The sequence below is a fragment of the Lissotriton helveticus genome, chromosome 2_1 (assembly GCF_964261635.1).
Source record: "Lissotriton helveticus chromosome 2_1, aLisHel1.1, whole genome shotgun sequence".
NCBI classification, from domain to species: domain Eukaryota; kingdom Metazoa; phylum Chordata; class Amphibia; order Caudata; family Salamandridae; genus Lissotriton; species Lissotriton helveticus.
The window spans coordinates 1,648,021,063-1,648,039,712 of NC_136059.1; the positions used below are offsets into that span (position 1 = coordinate 1,648,021,063).

Consider the following 18,650-nt stretch of genomic DNA (forward strand, 5'->3'; position numbering starts at 1 on the left):
TGCAGCCCAGTTTGCCCACTGGCCATGAACAATTGCTGTTCACCACCAGACAGCCTTTTACCATCCTGGGGAGCTGTGTGATTGACTTCCAGGCTCATGAACAATAGTAGCCTGCTACAGAGAGAGGTGTGACCCCCCTTGCAGGAAGATACTCAAGGTGTTGATCCAAAAGGGGAGCTTCAACGGTGAAGTCACCTTTGGTGGGCAAGTAGCCATCACACTACTGAAGGGCTGCCCCTTTGTTCAGGTAGACAGGCTGGCAGTGGGAACAGAGAGGGGAGACCAGTGCCCAAACCGGTTTACCCGTGGATTGTGTAGCCCACAGATAGCCACACCTCTTGGGTGGGCTACCAAGCTCCTAACATCAAAGGAAAGGTTCAGACATCTTGAGAGTAGGCAGAATAGTGTACTTTGGGATTGCTAGATGCCACACATTGCTGAACGCTATCCCAGGGTGGGAAGGATCCTGTTAGCCCATTGGCTAGTGACCGCATCATCCTCTCCCGGGCACTTTCTGGGCATAAGTATGGCACACATGGCACCCTGAATGTCAGATCATGACAGAACTGGAGAAAGGACCAAAGAAGGTCTGCCTTGTTGTCCCCTGGACTTGGCAAAAGAGGCTGCACCGTCTGTTGGACTGCACCTGCTGCACCTTGGGCTAGCAAAGAGAGACTGTGTTTATGGCTCCTTGCTCATGGAAAAGTCACTCCTGAGCCCCAGACCATAGAAGGGTTAGTTGGCTGACCTCAATGACACAATAGGAAATGACTTTTGACAATGATGTTGAGAACCCCATGGTAAATGCACAATTAATATAATACCATAGAAAGTACTAACACAAATTAATGCCCATTTTAGATCAAATCTGTTTGGTAATTAGGATACGGACATGATATGCAAAGGAAACATTACACATTTCTTCTCATTGGAAGTGGGGGAATTAGTGCTGCAAAGCATAGAACAACACTAGAAGCCACAAATATGTTTACCACAATCTATTCTGTTGCAATAGATCCCATGATGAACACCAAAAATTCAAGAATGTATGGATACATCACTTTAGAACAGATTTAAAAAAATAGTTATGTCCACCTCTAAATTCACATGGGCCATGTTTTGAGCTATGTTATTGGCTTGCTGTATTCCCTATCATTGTAAAAATGTTTTATGTTATGATCACTTGAGAGACTGTCACTTTCGCTAAGCACAAAAGTGAAGATTTTCACGTATTCATAATACTGAAACATGCTAAGTTATTTAGCAAAATGTGTTTTAATTTCACTTTTTTGTTCAGAAGAGTGCACATAGCTCTGCTGAATTTACCTATTTAACAGAACTAGTTCCCAGTTGAGCAGCAGATTTGAGCAGCAGAAAGTAAATAGTGCTCATCAGCAAACTGTTTAGCTTCTGGTCTTTGGACTGCTGCTGTCACCTCTCAATCCAGGGGATTGCAAAGGCAGAGTAAGACAAGGGGCAAGCTAGGGGGTCGCAATTGTGACCCGTACATGCCATTCGTGTCAGCCTTTCCAATTGAGAGTGTGGCAGACAGTCATGTTTTCTGACAGTTGTGCCCCTGCTCGCTCCACCTTTGGAGACCCTACACTGATGATGTAACAGAGCTGGGGCTTTTTAGTGTAGGTACATCAGCCCGCTTGACCCTATTTAGAGTGGTCAGTTTGCTGTACTTTTTTCTGACTTCTGATTGGGACTGCCTGGCAAATCCATAGTGTCGGGATCATTTATATTTTGTTTTTCCCAGTTTGGGAGTTTGACTTAGGAAAACAAAAAAGTTTGGGGAGTGGCTGCCTGAAGCATAGCAGCTGTTCTCTAAACTTCAGTGCCTAAGAAAAGAACAGCTCCTCTAAAACCATAGAGATCTCCACAGGGCCACAGGTGGATGGTAGTTAATCCAGGGTGGCGGAGAAATGACGTCCATCAGGCTGTCCGCCAAACTCTAAATCAGGCTTTAAATCTATATATAGCACAAGATGAAAACATCCATACCCATTGGCCAATGGGAAGTTAGTCCATTAAAAAAGATGTAACTATAGGGAACTATAGGTAGATTTAGATTATACAAATAGATGCAGATATACACAATGCAGTGAAAAGACCTTTTAAGAATCCTCTGGAGCAGCTTTTCCAACACAATACTCCGAACAGCAATTACAATTTGCAGCAGTGGAAAAATACTACCCACACCAAACCCTCATAGAGTGTGGTAAGTATAAACAAAAAGAATAATACAATTTGAGTTAAGAAAGATGTGCTACAACAGACATCACTTCTGCTGCAAGGAAGTGTAAATATGGAAATTGCTAACAGTAATACCATGCATAACATAGCATTATTGCCTGGAGCACTACAAAATGAATTCTAATTTCAAAATTGTTACAAAAAGATTTAAACAAATGTATTGCAAAGTACACATCATGGAAAATCAATTATCAATTCCACAATACAAACTACAAATATAACACAATGAGAACATAATCAACAGCCAAGTAAATATGTATGTGGTACCAGGATCAAACTATATACAATACACCTAGAATTATATTCATCGTGAAATATGTTCGATCCAAACACAACCAACATGTGTTTCGTCTTACTGGACTTCCTCAGGGCTTATGAGATATCCAATAAATATCCCATCCGAATGCTGAAAACAGAACAACCAAACTATGGTGTAGATACTGGAAAGAACTATATATAATAGTTGTTTATGCACTACAATGACACTGGAACATGGCATAGCCGTTTCCAATATGTGTTACTACAGAATGACAGAGAGTGTATTTTAACACGCAACCCGTGGTAAAAAAATACCGTCACAGGAGTCACGATCCACACCTGGACGCTACACGTAAGGGACCAAAGAGTGAATACTCAAAACTATAAAATATGTCAACAATAAAGATATATTTGATCCATCTGTAGTGCGCCCAACATTCGCAGCCCACCACCTTGAATGAATCTTATTTTCACAGTAGCCCCAAATGGAATTTACTGTAACATACCTCCATTTTACAGTCTGGTTTCTTCTTATAACGCAAACCTGGCACACAGGAAATTGCTAAGGTTCTTCCATCCTTAATCATTAGACACTGCGCCTCATCCCAGCTGTCAGCACATATCTGAGAACAGCAAAAATCCAGGCAGGGCTGGTCCTTCACATGCACAAAATAAGCTAAAACCGAACCATACTCTTTGCAGTACTCCGACTATCTTGGCATTGCATACTCTGAAGCACAGAGCTCTAGACGTTCATGCATTAATGCACATTATACAGTGTTGTGCATAGGAGTAAGGAGCCTACAAGTACCCTCAGGTATGCATATTTCATTCTGCACAGCCCAGTTAGATTTTAAAACCTGTGTTTAATGTTGTCTTTACTCTGTTTTGAAACCACACACCCTCTAGGAGCGCCTCTGTTCACCCAGCAACAATGTCAGAAGTTTGTATTGTACATTACATGAGTTTTGGATGTATGACGTTACAACGCACACTTTTACAATGCACACCTTTACAACACATTTTTTACAACGCAAGATCCATTACAACACATTCCATTACAACGCATGCCATTACAATGAAATTTTTAAAACTACATTTACAACGCATTCCATTACTATGCATACTACCTTTACAACGCATACCATTACAATGCATTACATTACATTGCATGTTTGGTAAGTATTGGATAGTGTAGGGGTAAAATTTACTATTCTAACTCCAGGGGGTGCAACAGTAGGGTAAGTGTTGGATAGTGTAGGGGTAAAAATTACTATTCTAACTCCAGGGGGTGCAACAGTAGGGTAAGTGTTGGATGGTAATGTTATGCGTTGTAATGACTGAGTTGTAATGACATGCGTTGTAGTGGTGTGCGTTGTAGTGACAAGCGTTGTAATGGTTGCGTTGTAAATGCATGCGTTGTAATGGATGTTGCGTTGTAAAAGTTTCGTTGTAATGGTAGTACGTTGTAAAAGTTGCGTTGTAAAGGTTGTTTCCCATGAGTTTTATCTCAATATATAAGACAGAAGACCTGTAAATGGGTTTGCACATAGATGAGAGTTCTTCTAAACTCCAGTAATCCTTGAAATAAATGGTGTTTTCACAATACTGTGACTTAAACATGAATTTATTTGAGGAGTGAAACAAATGAACAAAGGAGGGATCATTCTGCCCACCCTGTTTGGAGTAAGTTGAATTATTTAGGTTGTGTTTGTTGCGGCAGACAAACCCCTTCCCTCATATGGGTATATTAATGCAATCTCGGCCAAATTCTTGCATCTTTAATTTCTGTAATAGATAGACAAAGGTTAACAGTTTGTTGAAAGTGGTTTGGCATTGCACTCTGTGTGCAACCGTTTTGATATATTTTGATGTCTTTAAGTTAGAAATACTTTTTGATGAATTCTTCAAATTGTGCAGCAAATAGGGGAAAGATAGGGAAAACGTAGATGCATAAGCAAAGTTCAAATGCTGCATTTTCGAAATCGTGTAATTCTGACAGTTTATTTATTAAGGTTGCTGCTGCCTGTAGCTGGAATGAGGTCTGTCTTTTGTAGTACTTTATGTGTGGCTTGGCCACACCTTAGTGAGCATATCTTGTTTTGTTATCAAAATCAGTTGACCTGTCTTCGTATGCCTGCCATGCTCTCTTCACTTGTTGGTTACAAGAGTAGGCCATTTTATTCTCCATTGTCCTTTTCTTGCGTTTGGAGCTCTGCTTAACTACTTGGGGCTGTTTGTTAATTCTGCTCTCTCATCTTCACTATCCATGTTGAGTGGGGCTTCTTTTGGCGATGGCCATGCACTTATATTTGTTTTTGCATTTACATTTTGTATTTTCCTGTGCAAATTCTTTTGTTCGCCTTAGCGCTTGGCCTTTTCTCACCATAGATGGTATTTGCTCCTTCTCACTTTATGAGCTGTAAATTAAACAAGCTTAAGCTTGCTCAGTAGTATCAGCAATGTTTACTAATAATGACTTTTGTGTTTGGAATGGAACTACACATGCAAATGCTTGTGTCTTGAAATGTGTCTTGAAATGTTGGCGCAGCTTACCGAAAGCCTCCTGGAAAAGTAAATTGTTTTGATAGGCAGAGTACATCAGCCTTTGATTTATAAAAAATTGAAGACTCATTAGTTCAAAACGAATCTGTGTCATAGGGTGCATGGAAGAGAATCCGAGGCTCTGACTTCAACCTTCAGAAGCCTGAACCACCTGTACCCTGGACAGCCGACGCCACATTCAGGGAAACAATTACCTTCAGCCTGCATGTCTCCTGTTGGAGACCCAGACTGGAGCCATGAAAGGCCTCGTGGGGAGGCCTGCTGTTTTAATTTGGCCTCTGTGGTGGGGTCACCTTCCGACTGCATTACAGCCCTGGCTCATTTCCTTAGACCAAAGATGCTAACAACGTGGTGGCTTCTGTGGTTGGCTCACAAAGTCCCGAGCCTACATTTCAGGAGAGGCGCCGCAGTTAACGAAAAACTAGTATGTGGTTTACTAAATAGTTCAGATATAAGCAGCTCTCAGCAAGAAATGCCGAGGGCCACTCGGCAGGGGCATCCATTCCTGCTTGGGCTGCTCTGAAACGTGTACACATTCATAATTATACCGCGCCTTGGATGCCGGGTCCCCCATGGCTTGTGGTTACATGGTCGCCGGCACTCTTTTTTTGTGTGGAATTTGCTGTCTCCTAGATGGGGAAGAACGGCGGCTCAAGGAGTCCAAAATGGTAGCCGTCTCTGTTCAGAAAACCTTTTCAGATGTAGGAGCAGTAAGGCAATTAAGGAAAAATGTTCGGCATGTGGTGACTTAATAAGCAATCTGCTTGTTATTTATGGCTAACCTTAGCATTTAGTGACATGTAAATGTTTATGGAAGCATAAATCTCGACGCTAGCATCCAGTGCCACCATTCCTTGCATTTTCATGACACCATAGTTGCTTTATTTAACTATAAATGGGGTAAAGCTCTACACGTAATCAGCACTTGTAATGGAGACTTAACATGAGCATATGGAGGTGGAGGTGAGAGGACGCAGCTCAAGTCCATTTATAATTTTTGGACCTCAAGGCGACTTGCAGTATCCTCATAAGGTTTGAATTTAGGCGTACTTTATTACTTATAATACATGATCCTTCAAATACCATGTGAACAAAGTAAAATACATTGGAAAGTTTCAGAAATACACTGTGGCTGCCCACATATTTTGACATAACTGTTCATCTTTGATTCATTAGAGATTACCTTTGATGTTACTATGTGGATGTACTTTTCTTAGCTCGTGGTATCATAGCAGTATGCAGCATGACATGGGGCAGTTTAATAAGCCACACTCTGTAAATTTCAACAATTACACTTCTATACAATTAGTTCAAATTAAGATTCTGATCTGCCAACCCAGGTCTGTATGTTGAGCGAGTTTTGTGCCTTTTAGGTTGAGCCTACCAGACAGTCTGGTTGCACAAGACCTATTGTCAGCTTACCAAGAACTTTCAATGGGCTTAAAGTCCACCCAATGCTTTTCTTTGCTTGTCTTTATTGTCAGTCTCATTTACTTTCTTGTTATTTCATGGCTTGCCTTACCCACAGTGTGCATGTCCCTCATCTGAAACATAGCCTTTCCTTGAGTCCTTCTAATACTAACTTTTGGGGAGCTATTTTTTTTTGCTTAAGAACTCCACGAGTGTCCATGTGTTTTCCAGCTGTCTTCCATGTTCACTTTTTTCACTGTGCTTCATGTTGCTCTCTCTTATCCATGTACTTATCTTCCCTGCGTTCCATATTGTTCTCTGACCTGTGTGCTTCTCCCTTGTGTTCAGTGTTGCTGTTGCCTATGTGGTTCTCCCTTCACACCATTCTGTTCTCTCCCTCGTGGTGTTCTCTCCATTGTTTGCACTACCCTTCTCCTCATTCCTCCCTTCTTTGTGTGCTGTTTTTTTAGGTCTCGACTATTCCATCCCGTTAGGGATGGAATAGGCGAGATTATAGTAAGCAGTCTGAAAAGTCTACCTAGCCTGCGGATCGCGTACAGTTCATGTGAGGCAGGCGTGTGAGGCAGGCGTGTGCACATCAAACACCATCGGCCTCGGCATCAGACATCAAAGGAAGCCGCTCGCACACCACCATTTGTCTGAGCCTCGTCATCAGACTTCAAAGGAATCAGCTCCCAAGCCGCTTCCCCCACCCCCCCATCAGACTTCAAAAGAGTGCGCTCCCACTCCCCCCTCCCCCCCGCCACAGCAATGCCGAGAGCTTGGTTTTTTTTGCAGCCATTTCGCGGGGAAGCCATGGTTTGTTCGGCGTTCTCTGCACCTTTCTCGTTTTTTTTTCTGGACGAAAGTGAAAGCCTACCATGCTTGTTTACAGTAGCCTTGCTCCTCAAATGCTGTTGCTGTGTTGCCATCTCTATAGGGACACTCAGCTTGAAAACACTCGACTTGCTAGCTGCAATGCTACATCCACTATGCTTTGCCTCTAGACACGTTGATCCCTCGCAGACTGTGCTGACTCTGCCCCTCCTGATTCTGAAACTGACCAATGCAGTCACCACATAGTCGCTTCACTCTGTCTTATGATGTCTGCCCTGCCACCATTTACTTTGGACCCTCACCCTCACACCTCCTCACCCTCACACACCCTCATACCCTCTCACACTCTCCCCCCCCACATACCCTCACTCACCCTCACACCCTCACCCACCCTCACACACCCTCACTCACCCTCACAACCTCACCCTCATACCCTGACCCCCCTCAACCTCACACCCCCTCACCCTCACCCTCACACCCCCTCACCCTCACCCACCTCCTCACACCCCCTCACTCTCACAACCACTCACCCTCACACCCCCTCATCCTCACCCTCACACACTCTCACCCTCACAAACCCTCACCCTCACACACCCTCTCACCATCACACCCTCTCACCCTCACACACCCTCTCACCCTCACACCCCCTCACCCTCACATCCCCTCACCCTCACATCACCTCACCCTCCCTCACACCCCCTCACCCTCACACCCCCTCACCCTCACACCCCCTCACCCTCATACCCCTCACCCTCACACCCCCTCACCCTCACACACACCCTCACTCACCCTCTCACCCACCCTCACCCACCCTCCCACCCTCTCACCCTCACACACCCTCTCACCCTCACACACCCTCTCACCCTCACACACCCTCTCACCCTCACACACCCTCTCACCCACCCTCACCCTCACACCTCCTCACCCCCACACACCCTCATCCTCACACCCCCTCACCCTCACACCCCCTCACTCTCACACACCCTCACCCTCACACCCCCTTACCCTCATACCCCCTCACACCCCCACACACACTCACACCCCTACACCCCCTCACCCTCACCCCCTCACCCTCACACCCCCCCTCACACCCCCTCACTCTCACACCCCCTCACCTTCACCCCCCTCACCCTTACCCTCACACCCCCTCACCCTCACACCCTCACCCTCCACACCCTCACTCTCACACACCCTCTCACCCTCACTCACCCTCTCATCCTCACACCCCCTCTCACCCTCACACACCCTCTCACCCTCACACACCCTCTCACCCCCTCACCCTCACACCCGCTCACCCCACACCCTCACCCTCACACACGCTCTCACCCTCACACCCCCTCACCCTCACACCCCCTCACCCTCACACCCTCACCCTCACATTCCCTCACCCTCACACCCCCTCACCCTCAGACACACCCTTACACACTCTCACTCGCTCTCACACCCTCACCCTCACACCCCTCACCCTCACACCCTCCCCCTTACATCCCCTCACCCTCACACACCCTCACTCACACACCCTCACCCCCTCACCCTCACACCCTCTCACCCTCAAACCCACTCACCCTCACATATCCTCACCCTCACACACCCTCACACCCCCTCACCCTCACTCACCCTCACTCACCCTCACACACACTCACACACCCTCACCAGCAAAGCATAACAAAACATAGCATAGCAAAACACAGCATAGCATAGCATAACAAAAAAAAGCATGGGCTAGCAAAACATAGCATAGCATAACAAAACAAAGAATAGGATATCAAAACAAATCATAGCATAACAAAACAAAACATAGCATAACAAAACAAAGCGTAGCATAACATAACAAAGCATAGCAAAACAAAACATAGCATAGTGTAACAAAATATAGCATAGCATAACAAAACACAACAAAACATAGCAGAACAAAACATAGCATAACATAACAAAACATAGCATAACATAACAAAACATAGCATAACATAACATAAAGCAAAGCATAGCATAACAAAACATAGCAAAACACAACAAAACATAGCATAGCATAGCATAACAAAACACAACAAAACATAGCATAGCATAACAAAACATAGCATAACAAAACAAAGCATAGCATGACATAACAAAGAATAGCAAAACAAAACATAGCATAGTGTAACAAAACAGCATAGCATAACAAAACACAACAAAACATAGCAGAACAAAACATAGCATAACATAACAAAACATAGCATAACATAACATAAAGCAAAGCATAGCATAACAAAACATAGCAAAACACAACAAAACATAGCATAGCATAACAAAACACAACAAAACATAGCATACATAACAAAACGTAGCATTGCAAAACATAGCATAGCATAACAAAACACAACAAAACATAGTATAGCATAACAGAACACAGCATAGCATAAAAAAACAAAGCTTAGCATAGCATAACAAAACATAGCATAACAAATCATAGCATAACAAAACACAACAAAACATAGCATAGCATAACATAACAAAGCATAGGATAGCAAAACTAAACATAGCATAGCATAACAAAACAAAGCATAGGATAGCAAAACAAAACATAGTATAGCATAACAAAACATAGCATAACATAACAAAACATAGCATACCAAAACATAGCAAAACACAACAAAACATTGCATAGCATACCAAACACAACAAAACATAGCATAGCATAGCATAACAAAACATAGCATAGCATAATATAACTCAACAAAACAAAGCATAGCATAGCAAAACATAGCATAGCACAACAAAACATCGCAACGCATAACAAAACACAGCATAGTGTAGCATAACAATTCAAAGCAAAGGATAGCAACACATAGCATAGCATAACAAAACAAAACATAGAATAGCAAAACAAAACATAGCATAGCATACAGCATCACTCCGCACCACCACATCATCACTCAGGGGCACCACAACATCACTATACGCTACCCCAGCATCACTCGTTCACCATCACAACATCACTCAGCGCCACCACAGCATCAATCTGTGCAACCATTCAACAACACCTGGTTCAAATATGTTCTCTCAATGTTTCAAGCTTCATTACAAATGTAACAAAAAGATGTTAATATTTCACTTCTGTTCTTGTATTTTGGTCACAATAAAATACACTGAACATAATCTTCACAAAAGTTATTTACAAAACTTTAAGCTATTGCCAGTATAAATTACAATAACTTTTATTTAAGTATTAATTATTGAAAAAAAATTAAAAGCCATTGTTATTTGTAATATCAATACACATAAGTCACGTAAATACAACACACATTGCATTACAAATGCTATAGGTGTCACATTTGCAAAAGGTATAACTATTGGCATTGTAAATGACAACGCTATTAAGTTCGCAATTTTCAAAACAAAACATAAATACAAAATTTGTCATTTACAATACCAATAGCTCAAACTTTCCTATTGCAAGACCTATTGCATTGCAAATGCTTGTCCTTCTTCCCCCTGCCTTCTACCTCAACTGCTCCTCTGTTGTCTTTCTCTGTCTCTCAGCAGTCCCATTTGTTTGGTTTTAAGGAAAGCCCTTCTACTTTAATTAATAAAAATGCTTTTGCTGTGCTTCCTTTTCATATTTTTACATTTTTGGATCCATCTCCGATTGGTAAATAAAAATAAAAACGGTACCCTCCTCATACACCTGCCTCCTAACGCAAAGGAGTGCCTTCTAAACAATGAGGCTGTGCCCTACAACATGACGCATGATGTTGCGTGTAATTGTGCCTTACTTTCTCCTTTTATGATACATTGGCCTGACTGACTGTATATAGTTGACTCCCTTGAGTATTAGAAATTAAGATGTCCTCCATGGATTCTGCTTTGGGTAATGCTTAGCTGGCACAGCTGGCACAGGTAACAGCGGTGGGGCTGGTTGTGGGTAAGTGGACAGACGACATGATAGGGAAAGTAAAATATATATAAAAAAAAACACTTGAGTGGTAAGTGGTTTTATTATTTTTTTAATGTTACTTTCCCTATCCCGTTGTCTGTCAACTCTCCCCCCACTGCCCCAGCCCCGCCCCACTGCCTCACTGATGTTACCTGTGCCGGCCGCACCTAGTGGTTAGATACATATTTGGACTTACATGTGGCTCTCACCCACCCAACATTGATCTGTTTTTATTCAAACATTCAGCTCCTCATCCGGTTGACAGAGGACGAGGGAAAATACAATAATTGAAAAAGGAAAACCACTTGCTTTGCACTAACCAGACACGACAGTTTTTATTACTTAGTTGTATAAAGCAGATGCTTTATAGAACATTTGTGGAATTTCCTAATCACACCTCAGTACTTTTCTCTGCACTCTGTAGGCATTATTGGATTGATTTTTCAACTTAATCTATTTGGTCAGTATGATCAAATTCAAAATGTTGTAATAAACATTGCACGTTAAAAATAAAGTTAATATACAAGTGCTATGCAATATTTTACTACTAAACAGGCAGCCACAAGTACAGTTAACGTACAGACAACAAAGTCATGATTTGAATAGTGCAGCACGTGCAGTGGCACTGGGCCCAAATGTTGTCTGAACTCCTCTAACCACCTAATATTGCTATATTTTACTACTACAGAGGCAGTCACAATTGCAGTTAAAAGGGCCTTGATTTAAATGGTGCAGCAGGTGCAGTGGCACTGGGGTCAAAAGTTGTCATAACTCCACTAAACACCAAACAGTTCTATATTTTACTATTAAACAGGCAGGAGAAGTGCAGTTATCTTGCAGACAACAGGGTCATTATTTGAATGATGCAGCAGGTGCAGTGGCACCGGGCCCAAAAGTTGTCAGAATTCCTCTAAACACCTAATATTGCAAATTTTACAACTACACAGGTAGTCACAAGTGCAGTTATCTTTCAGGCACTAGGGTCTTTGATTTTAATGGCGCAACAGGTGCAGTGGGACCGAACTAAAAAGTTATCAGAACTCCTCCTAACACCTAATATTGCTATAGTTTCCTACTAAACAGGCAGTCACAAGTGCAGTTATCTTGCAGGCAACAGGGCCATTATTTGAATGGTGCAGCAGGTGCAGCATTGGGCCCACAAATTGTCAGAACTCCTCTAAACACCTAATATTGCTATATTTTACATCTAAACAGGTAGTCATAAGTGCAGTTAACTAGCAGGCATTAGGGTCATGGTTTTAATAGTGCAGCAGGGGCCGTGGCACCGGGACGAACAACTCCAGGCATACCACTAAACACCTAATATTGCTATATTTAATTCCAGAACAGGCAACCACAAGTGCAGTTACCTTGCAGCCAACAGGGTCATGATTTGATGGTGCTGCAAGTGCAGTGGAACTGGGGCCAAAAGCTCTATGGACCCCACTGAACCCAGATTATTGCTTAATTTTACCACTAAACAAGACAGTCAAAAGTTCATTTATCTAGTAGGCAATAGGTTCATGATTTCAATTATGCAGCAGGTTCAGTGACACCGGGGCCCAAAGCTCTAGAAACCCCTCTAAACACAAAATATTGCAATATTTTACCACAAAACAGGCAGTCACAAGTGTAGTTACCTTACACACATTAGGGTCCTTATTTGAATGGTGTACCAGGTGCAGTGGAACCGGGGCGAAAAGTTCTCAGAACTCATCTAAGCACAAAATATTGCTATTATATCAACTATTTCTATTATTTCCCTCTTTCATTTCATTTTTCAAAATGTTGCTACTACTTACCCACAGTATACCACAAGTAACAGCACAATATATTGCCTTTTTGTACATAAACAAGTCATAACACTTGAATAGACTTTCTGCAACTTATATTGTACAACTACTCAGCAAGCTACAACTTACAACAAAAACGGCCTATTATTAATCACATAGGCGAAACCTGATGCATTTAACAATGCGTGTTCCTTTTCCTCCTATGGACCTTATTGCTTCGCTGTTCCTGCTCTTCAGGTTTTAGATACCCTCAACCATCTTTAGTAAGGATATACCACCCCACAATGCTTTTCTACGCTCAGTATGCACCCACAGCTATGGTAACCTGTGGCACCTAATGTACTGACTCACTATAACATACAAGGGTGTAACATATAAGAGTAATAATCTCCATATAGGAAGATTAACAATTCTAGAGTACCCTTTACCTATAAAGGTGCTTTTTCCTGAGAACACGGCTCCTACAAATTTACTGAGGTTCTACATGGCAAATTATGTATTACATACAGCACCCATTTGAAGTTGCCTGTGCTAAGTACTGCACTTAGATCTAGCCTTACATGCGAACATATTGGGTACACTCACAATGTGTGTTCAGTACTTATTTTTTGCATCACTTTGTTGTCACAATGTCCATGAGTGTCTTACAAATGTATTACTATAATCTCCCAACATGAGTGCTGTGACACACCAAGGTGCCTATCACCATCACTGAGTATTCTGTATGTGTAGGAACATGGATTATTATGTAGTTTGGCCGGCTAGGCTGCACTGTGTTATTTTCTCACAATTCCCCAAAAATGGTACTTGAATTCACAATAATACCTTCTTATCTCACTCCTGGTAGTGTGGCAAAGAGCAGTCAGGCTTTACAGGAGCATGCGTTAAGCATTCCACAGTACCAACATGGTTAAGTAATTGACACAACTCAATAGAAAACCAACACCAATTTATAAAAATAAAGCTGATTTTTATATTAATTTAATTCCAAAAAGTACACAATTGGAAACATATAACCGGTAGTATGGATTTTAGAAGCAAATATTAAATCAGTGTAAAACAATACTACAAAACTTTATCATAGCAGTCAATGGGAAACAGCCCTACTGACAATCCGTCACTTGCAGGTCGAGTTGCATGGAAACCGAGAGGGTGAAGGTGATACGGTCCCAGGACCAAGCCATAACAATCAGTTCAATTTTACCTGGGTTGAGAAGCCTGGGTGCAGATTTGTCTTGTCTGCCCAAGGTGCCGAAGTGGAAGCTGCCGGGGTGCTGCTTTTACTGCTTACACAGCGCTGGTAAGGAAACGGTTCCAAAAAGTCAACAATGAAGTTACTGCTGGTGAGGAATGATAGTGTTGTGGGGCTCCCTGAAGTTGTAGCGTTGAGTAAAGGTGGTAGTTTCTGGACTTGCCAACAACAAGCCTTGGCAGCAACAAGATCTGTTAAAGGATACTTCGACGTTGGAAGGTTCGGGGGAACGTGGTAGCTACCTGAAACTTGCTAGAAATCAGGACTATGTTTCCCACAATGCACTGGACCGTTTAATTTTAGGCAATCATTCAGAGGCCCCAAAGGCCAGCAATTCTTTGGTTTTTGTATGTTGTTTTACCTGCAGAATGCAGGGGACAAGTGCCACTAGTCCAAGAGAGTCAGGAGTTGCTTTTGACTATCAAAGGGTTTCTCTGTCTAGAGGAACTGGTCTTTGATCTGGGATGAGTTGCAGTCATGCAGTTCCAAAAAGGTTGCCACTGGTGCAGAGTATCATGCCTTTGCTTTGTGCAGGTCCTGTTGTCACAGACACAGGTCTCTTCTTTGTCCTTTGTTGCCAGTCAGATCAGAGCTGAGGTTCTGGTGTCAGGGGTGCCCTTAAACAATAGATTTAGGGGCATTAGGGCTGTTGGTGCAAGTGGCCAATGGACTACTAGTCCCAGCAGCTAAGCCTCCCCTGAGTTGACTATATCCGGGGGGGGATGTGTGTGTCACCTTTTGTACCCAGAACCTTCTATTCTGCCACTTTTTAAAATGGCAGAAGTCTTCCTCAGCTGTGCAGACCAGGTAGCACACCCTAGGGGTGTGGCTAGCCTTCTGGGGGTGTACACCACTTGACTACATACTTATCCCACCTGCCAGGGTGCAAACGTGCCTGGGGGCCGAGCGAGGGCTGTTCACTCCATTGGGAGGCAGCCTGGATGCATATCAGTGGTGGAGAATGCTTTGAAGCTCACTGACTCGATGTGCCACTTCACTACTCATTCTGTCTCCTCTTTTCCATCCAGGCCTTTGTTTCTAACTCCAGGAATCAAACCCCTCTTAGCAGGTAGTTAGATCCCTGTCTTGTCCGTAGCAGCTGCAGGCTGTCAGCCAAATCACAGGAAAGGCTGGGGCAACCATGTGGGCTACCTCTAAGGTACAAACTGAGGTAGCACTCCCCCAGGATTGGGAAGTGTCCCCCGGGCTCCTGAATTGTCCTTATATAAAGGTTTCACCAATGAAAAAAAGTAAATGCTGAATGTTTGTTTTGCAAATATGTCCGTATTTAATTCATCTTGTTGTATTCACAAGGATAGATTCAACTTCTACATGATTAATCCTCCAAATTCAAATTGTGCACTCAAACAATCCCAATGCATTTCTGCAAATACTGAATGCCTTCTTCTGGGGATGTATATTCTGTCAACAAAGAAAAAACGGAATTGGTACACGAGGTAATGTACATGAGAATTTTAACTAGCATATCATCAGGCAGATAATAAATTCAAGGGAGCCTCTATGGGGGAAAAGTGCTCATTAACTCACTCTGGACTGGTGTTGTGTAAAGAATGGTGCCGCGTGAACGTTTAAAAAAAGCATCGCATAAACTAAAAGAAAATGTACCACCGGTTACTGCTTAAACCCGTGGTTAACAGTGCAGCGTGAATTTTCAAAAGATGTGTCTGAATTCGGTGCTGCAAGAGGGTCAAATGAAAACACATACAACACAATTGTAAAATCTGATCGAAAGCACTATGCTCAAAAACAATATAGTTCATATCTCAGATGACGTTACCAATGTATAGAAAAAATCTAATAACAGAGCTACCCATTGTTCGCACATTCGAAACTATCTGCATGTGTAGAACATTTCATAAGTAGCATGAATATTCCACACGATTTTCATTTGACCCTCTTGCAGCCATATGATGACTCATGACCAGCATCATTAGAGCCTGTTTCTAACCACTCACCTCACCGCTCATTTTGCTAGTTTTTTTAATTCACCGAACTTTATCGACAGGTCGTCCCGTACACTCACATTCTACCTCGTGGATAATTTTTTACTTTTTCGGTTTAATAATCTTGCACTCTTCCGGTTTAACTATCACTATATGGCTTAACCCAGGTCATTTTAGACGCACCTATCTTTTTCATTTGAAATGCACTCGGCTTGGGCTGTTCAACTTACATGGCAACATCCTGTTGCCTAGCAACTTCTAGAGATTAAAACACTTCCGGGGTTTAGCTACGCCCTAACCCGGCATGGGAACAGCCACACCTTCGTTTACCTCGTTACTTGTGCACGCCACGGTAAGCTTTGCCTCTAACCGTCCGTTCGGAGACCGTATCATGATATGCACGTATGAGCACTTTTTTCACTAAATAACGTTGTCACGGCATTTTCCCGAACACTAATTTCCATTCGTTTAGATTCTACCGCCTCCAAACCCACCGTTGTTTATATACAACCACGGGTTGGAGCACCGAATTCAGACACATTTTTTGAAAATTCACGCTGCACTGTTAACCACGGGTTTAAGCAGTAACCGGTGGCACATTTTCTTTTAGTTTATGCGATGCTTTTTTTAAACGTTCACGCGGCACCATTCTTTACACAACACCAGTCCAGAGTGAGTTAATGAGCACTTTTCCCCCATAGAGGCTCCCTTGAATTTATTATCTGCCTGATGATATGCTAGTTAAAATTCTCATGTACATTACCTCGCGTACCAATTCCGTTTTTTCTTTGTTGACAGAATATACATCCCCAGAAGAAGGCATTCAGTATTTGCCGAAATGCATTGGGATTGTTTGAGTGCACGATTTGAATTTGGAGGATTAATCATGTAGAAGTTGAATCTATCCTTGTGAATACAACAAGATGAATTAAATACGAACATATTTGCAAAACAAACATTCAGCATTTACTTTTTTTCATTGGTGAAACCTTTATATAAGGACAATTCAGGAGCCCGGGGGACACTTCCCAATCCTGGGGGAGTGCTACCTCAGTTTGTATCCATTACGCTCTCAGTCGGAGGGCGATACCCCCGAGCACCATACAGACTGTTGAACTTTATTTTGAGAATCGCAGTGCGTCCAGTAACACCCTTTTAATAACTACCTCTAAGGTAGCCACCAGGATGCATGTCATATCAGCAACCCTAGCATGAGAATCATGTCAGGGGTTATGAGACAAGTTGTTTGATACCAAATACAACATATTTTAGCAGTACCATAATGGAGCTGGCTACCTCGGTAGTGCCCGGGTGCCTGCCGATGTTATCCTCTGGACCATTAATCACTCATAATAGTCTTTAATGGAAAAGTCTAATATAGGGACATACAAGCTATCACTTACATGTCTATTTATTTATTTATTCATTTATTTATTTATGCAATTTATAGAGCGCGAACAAAGGCCCAAGGGCGTCTCGGCACTGTGGACGAGGCAGGGAAGAGTGGTCTAGAGAATTTATTGATCAAACAGCCATGTTGTTATTTTCCTCCTGAAGATGGTTAAGGTGGGGGACGATCTAATGTCAAGATCTAGGGAGTCCTCCCCTTTAATGTAATGCACCCTGCCTCCTGGGCTCAGGAGGCCAACTTTGGGGTGAGTGGCAAATATTAAAGATAGTGCTTTGACCTTGCTACACATAGTGAGGGCAAAGTTGACTTTGCGCAGTTTGCACTGCTCCTGCAGTCTGTAATTGGATTAATCAGGGTGGCACAAACAGTGCTTCAGACCCCGGTGACCCCTTTAACTCTCATTCCCTGGGTACCACTGGTACCATTTACCATCTGGGGTTACCAATTGACATATACCGGCAAGAGCACTGGCACTGGTACCTGAGCAGCAAGCTCCAGTGCACTTCCAGAGGCATAAACCTCAGTATTGGAGAAATAAGTGGGGGGTGCCCATACAAAAAGTGCACTTTTTTACAGTATTGAATGTACAAACTGTACATATTAACACAGAAATGTTTGGTTTAAAAAATTTACAGCCTTGAAAAAGCCCCAGGCATGTGCACCTTTGAGGAGCTAAACACTTTTGGGCAGTCCACCCCTAGGTGACCTACTTTTAACTATCATCTGGAGTTAAGGAGTATGGAAGTCAATGACAAATGAAGAATAATTAAATAAATGTCTACAACAATAAATCGGTGTAGAATAATAATTATATTGCCAGAACTCTATGAATGTTGAAGGCACTCTGTCTTATGAAAATGCTGAAAATTATACTTTCTGAATAATTAGGGTAGCCTTCCAATACAAAATCTATGCTAGGCGCATGCTGACACCTGCGCACTGTGGCACAAAGCTGTGTGTAGGGTGCTCAACATCCTAATTGTGC

The 18,650-nt window shown here is 42.6% G+C and overlaps 1 protein-coding gene across 1 annotated transcript in view; it reads left to right on the plus strand.

The window, feature by feature from the left end:
- Window positions 1-18,650, plus strand: part of DKK2 (dickkopf Wnt signaling pathway inhibitor 2) — a 268,628-nt gene that overhangs the window by 106,943 nt on the left and 143,035 nt on the right. The window lies entirely within an intron of this gene.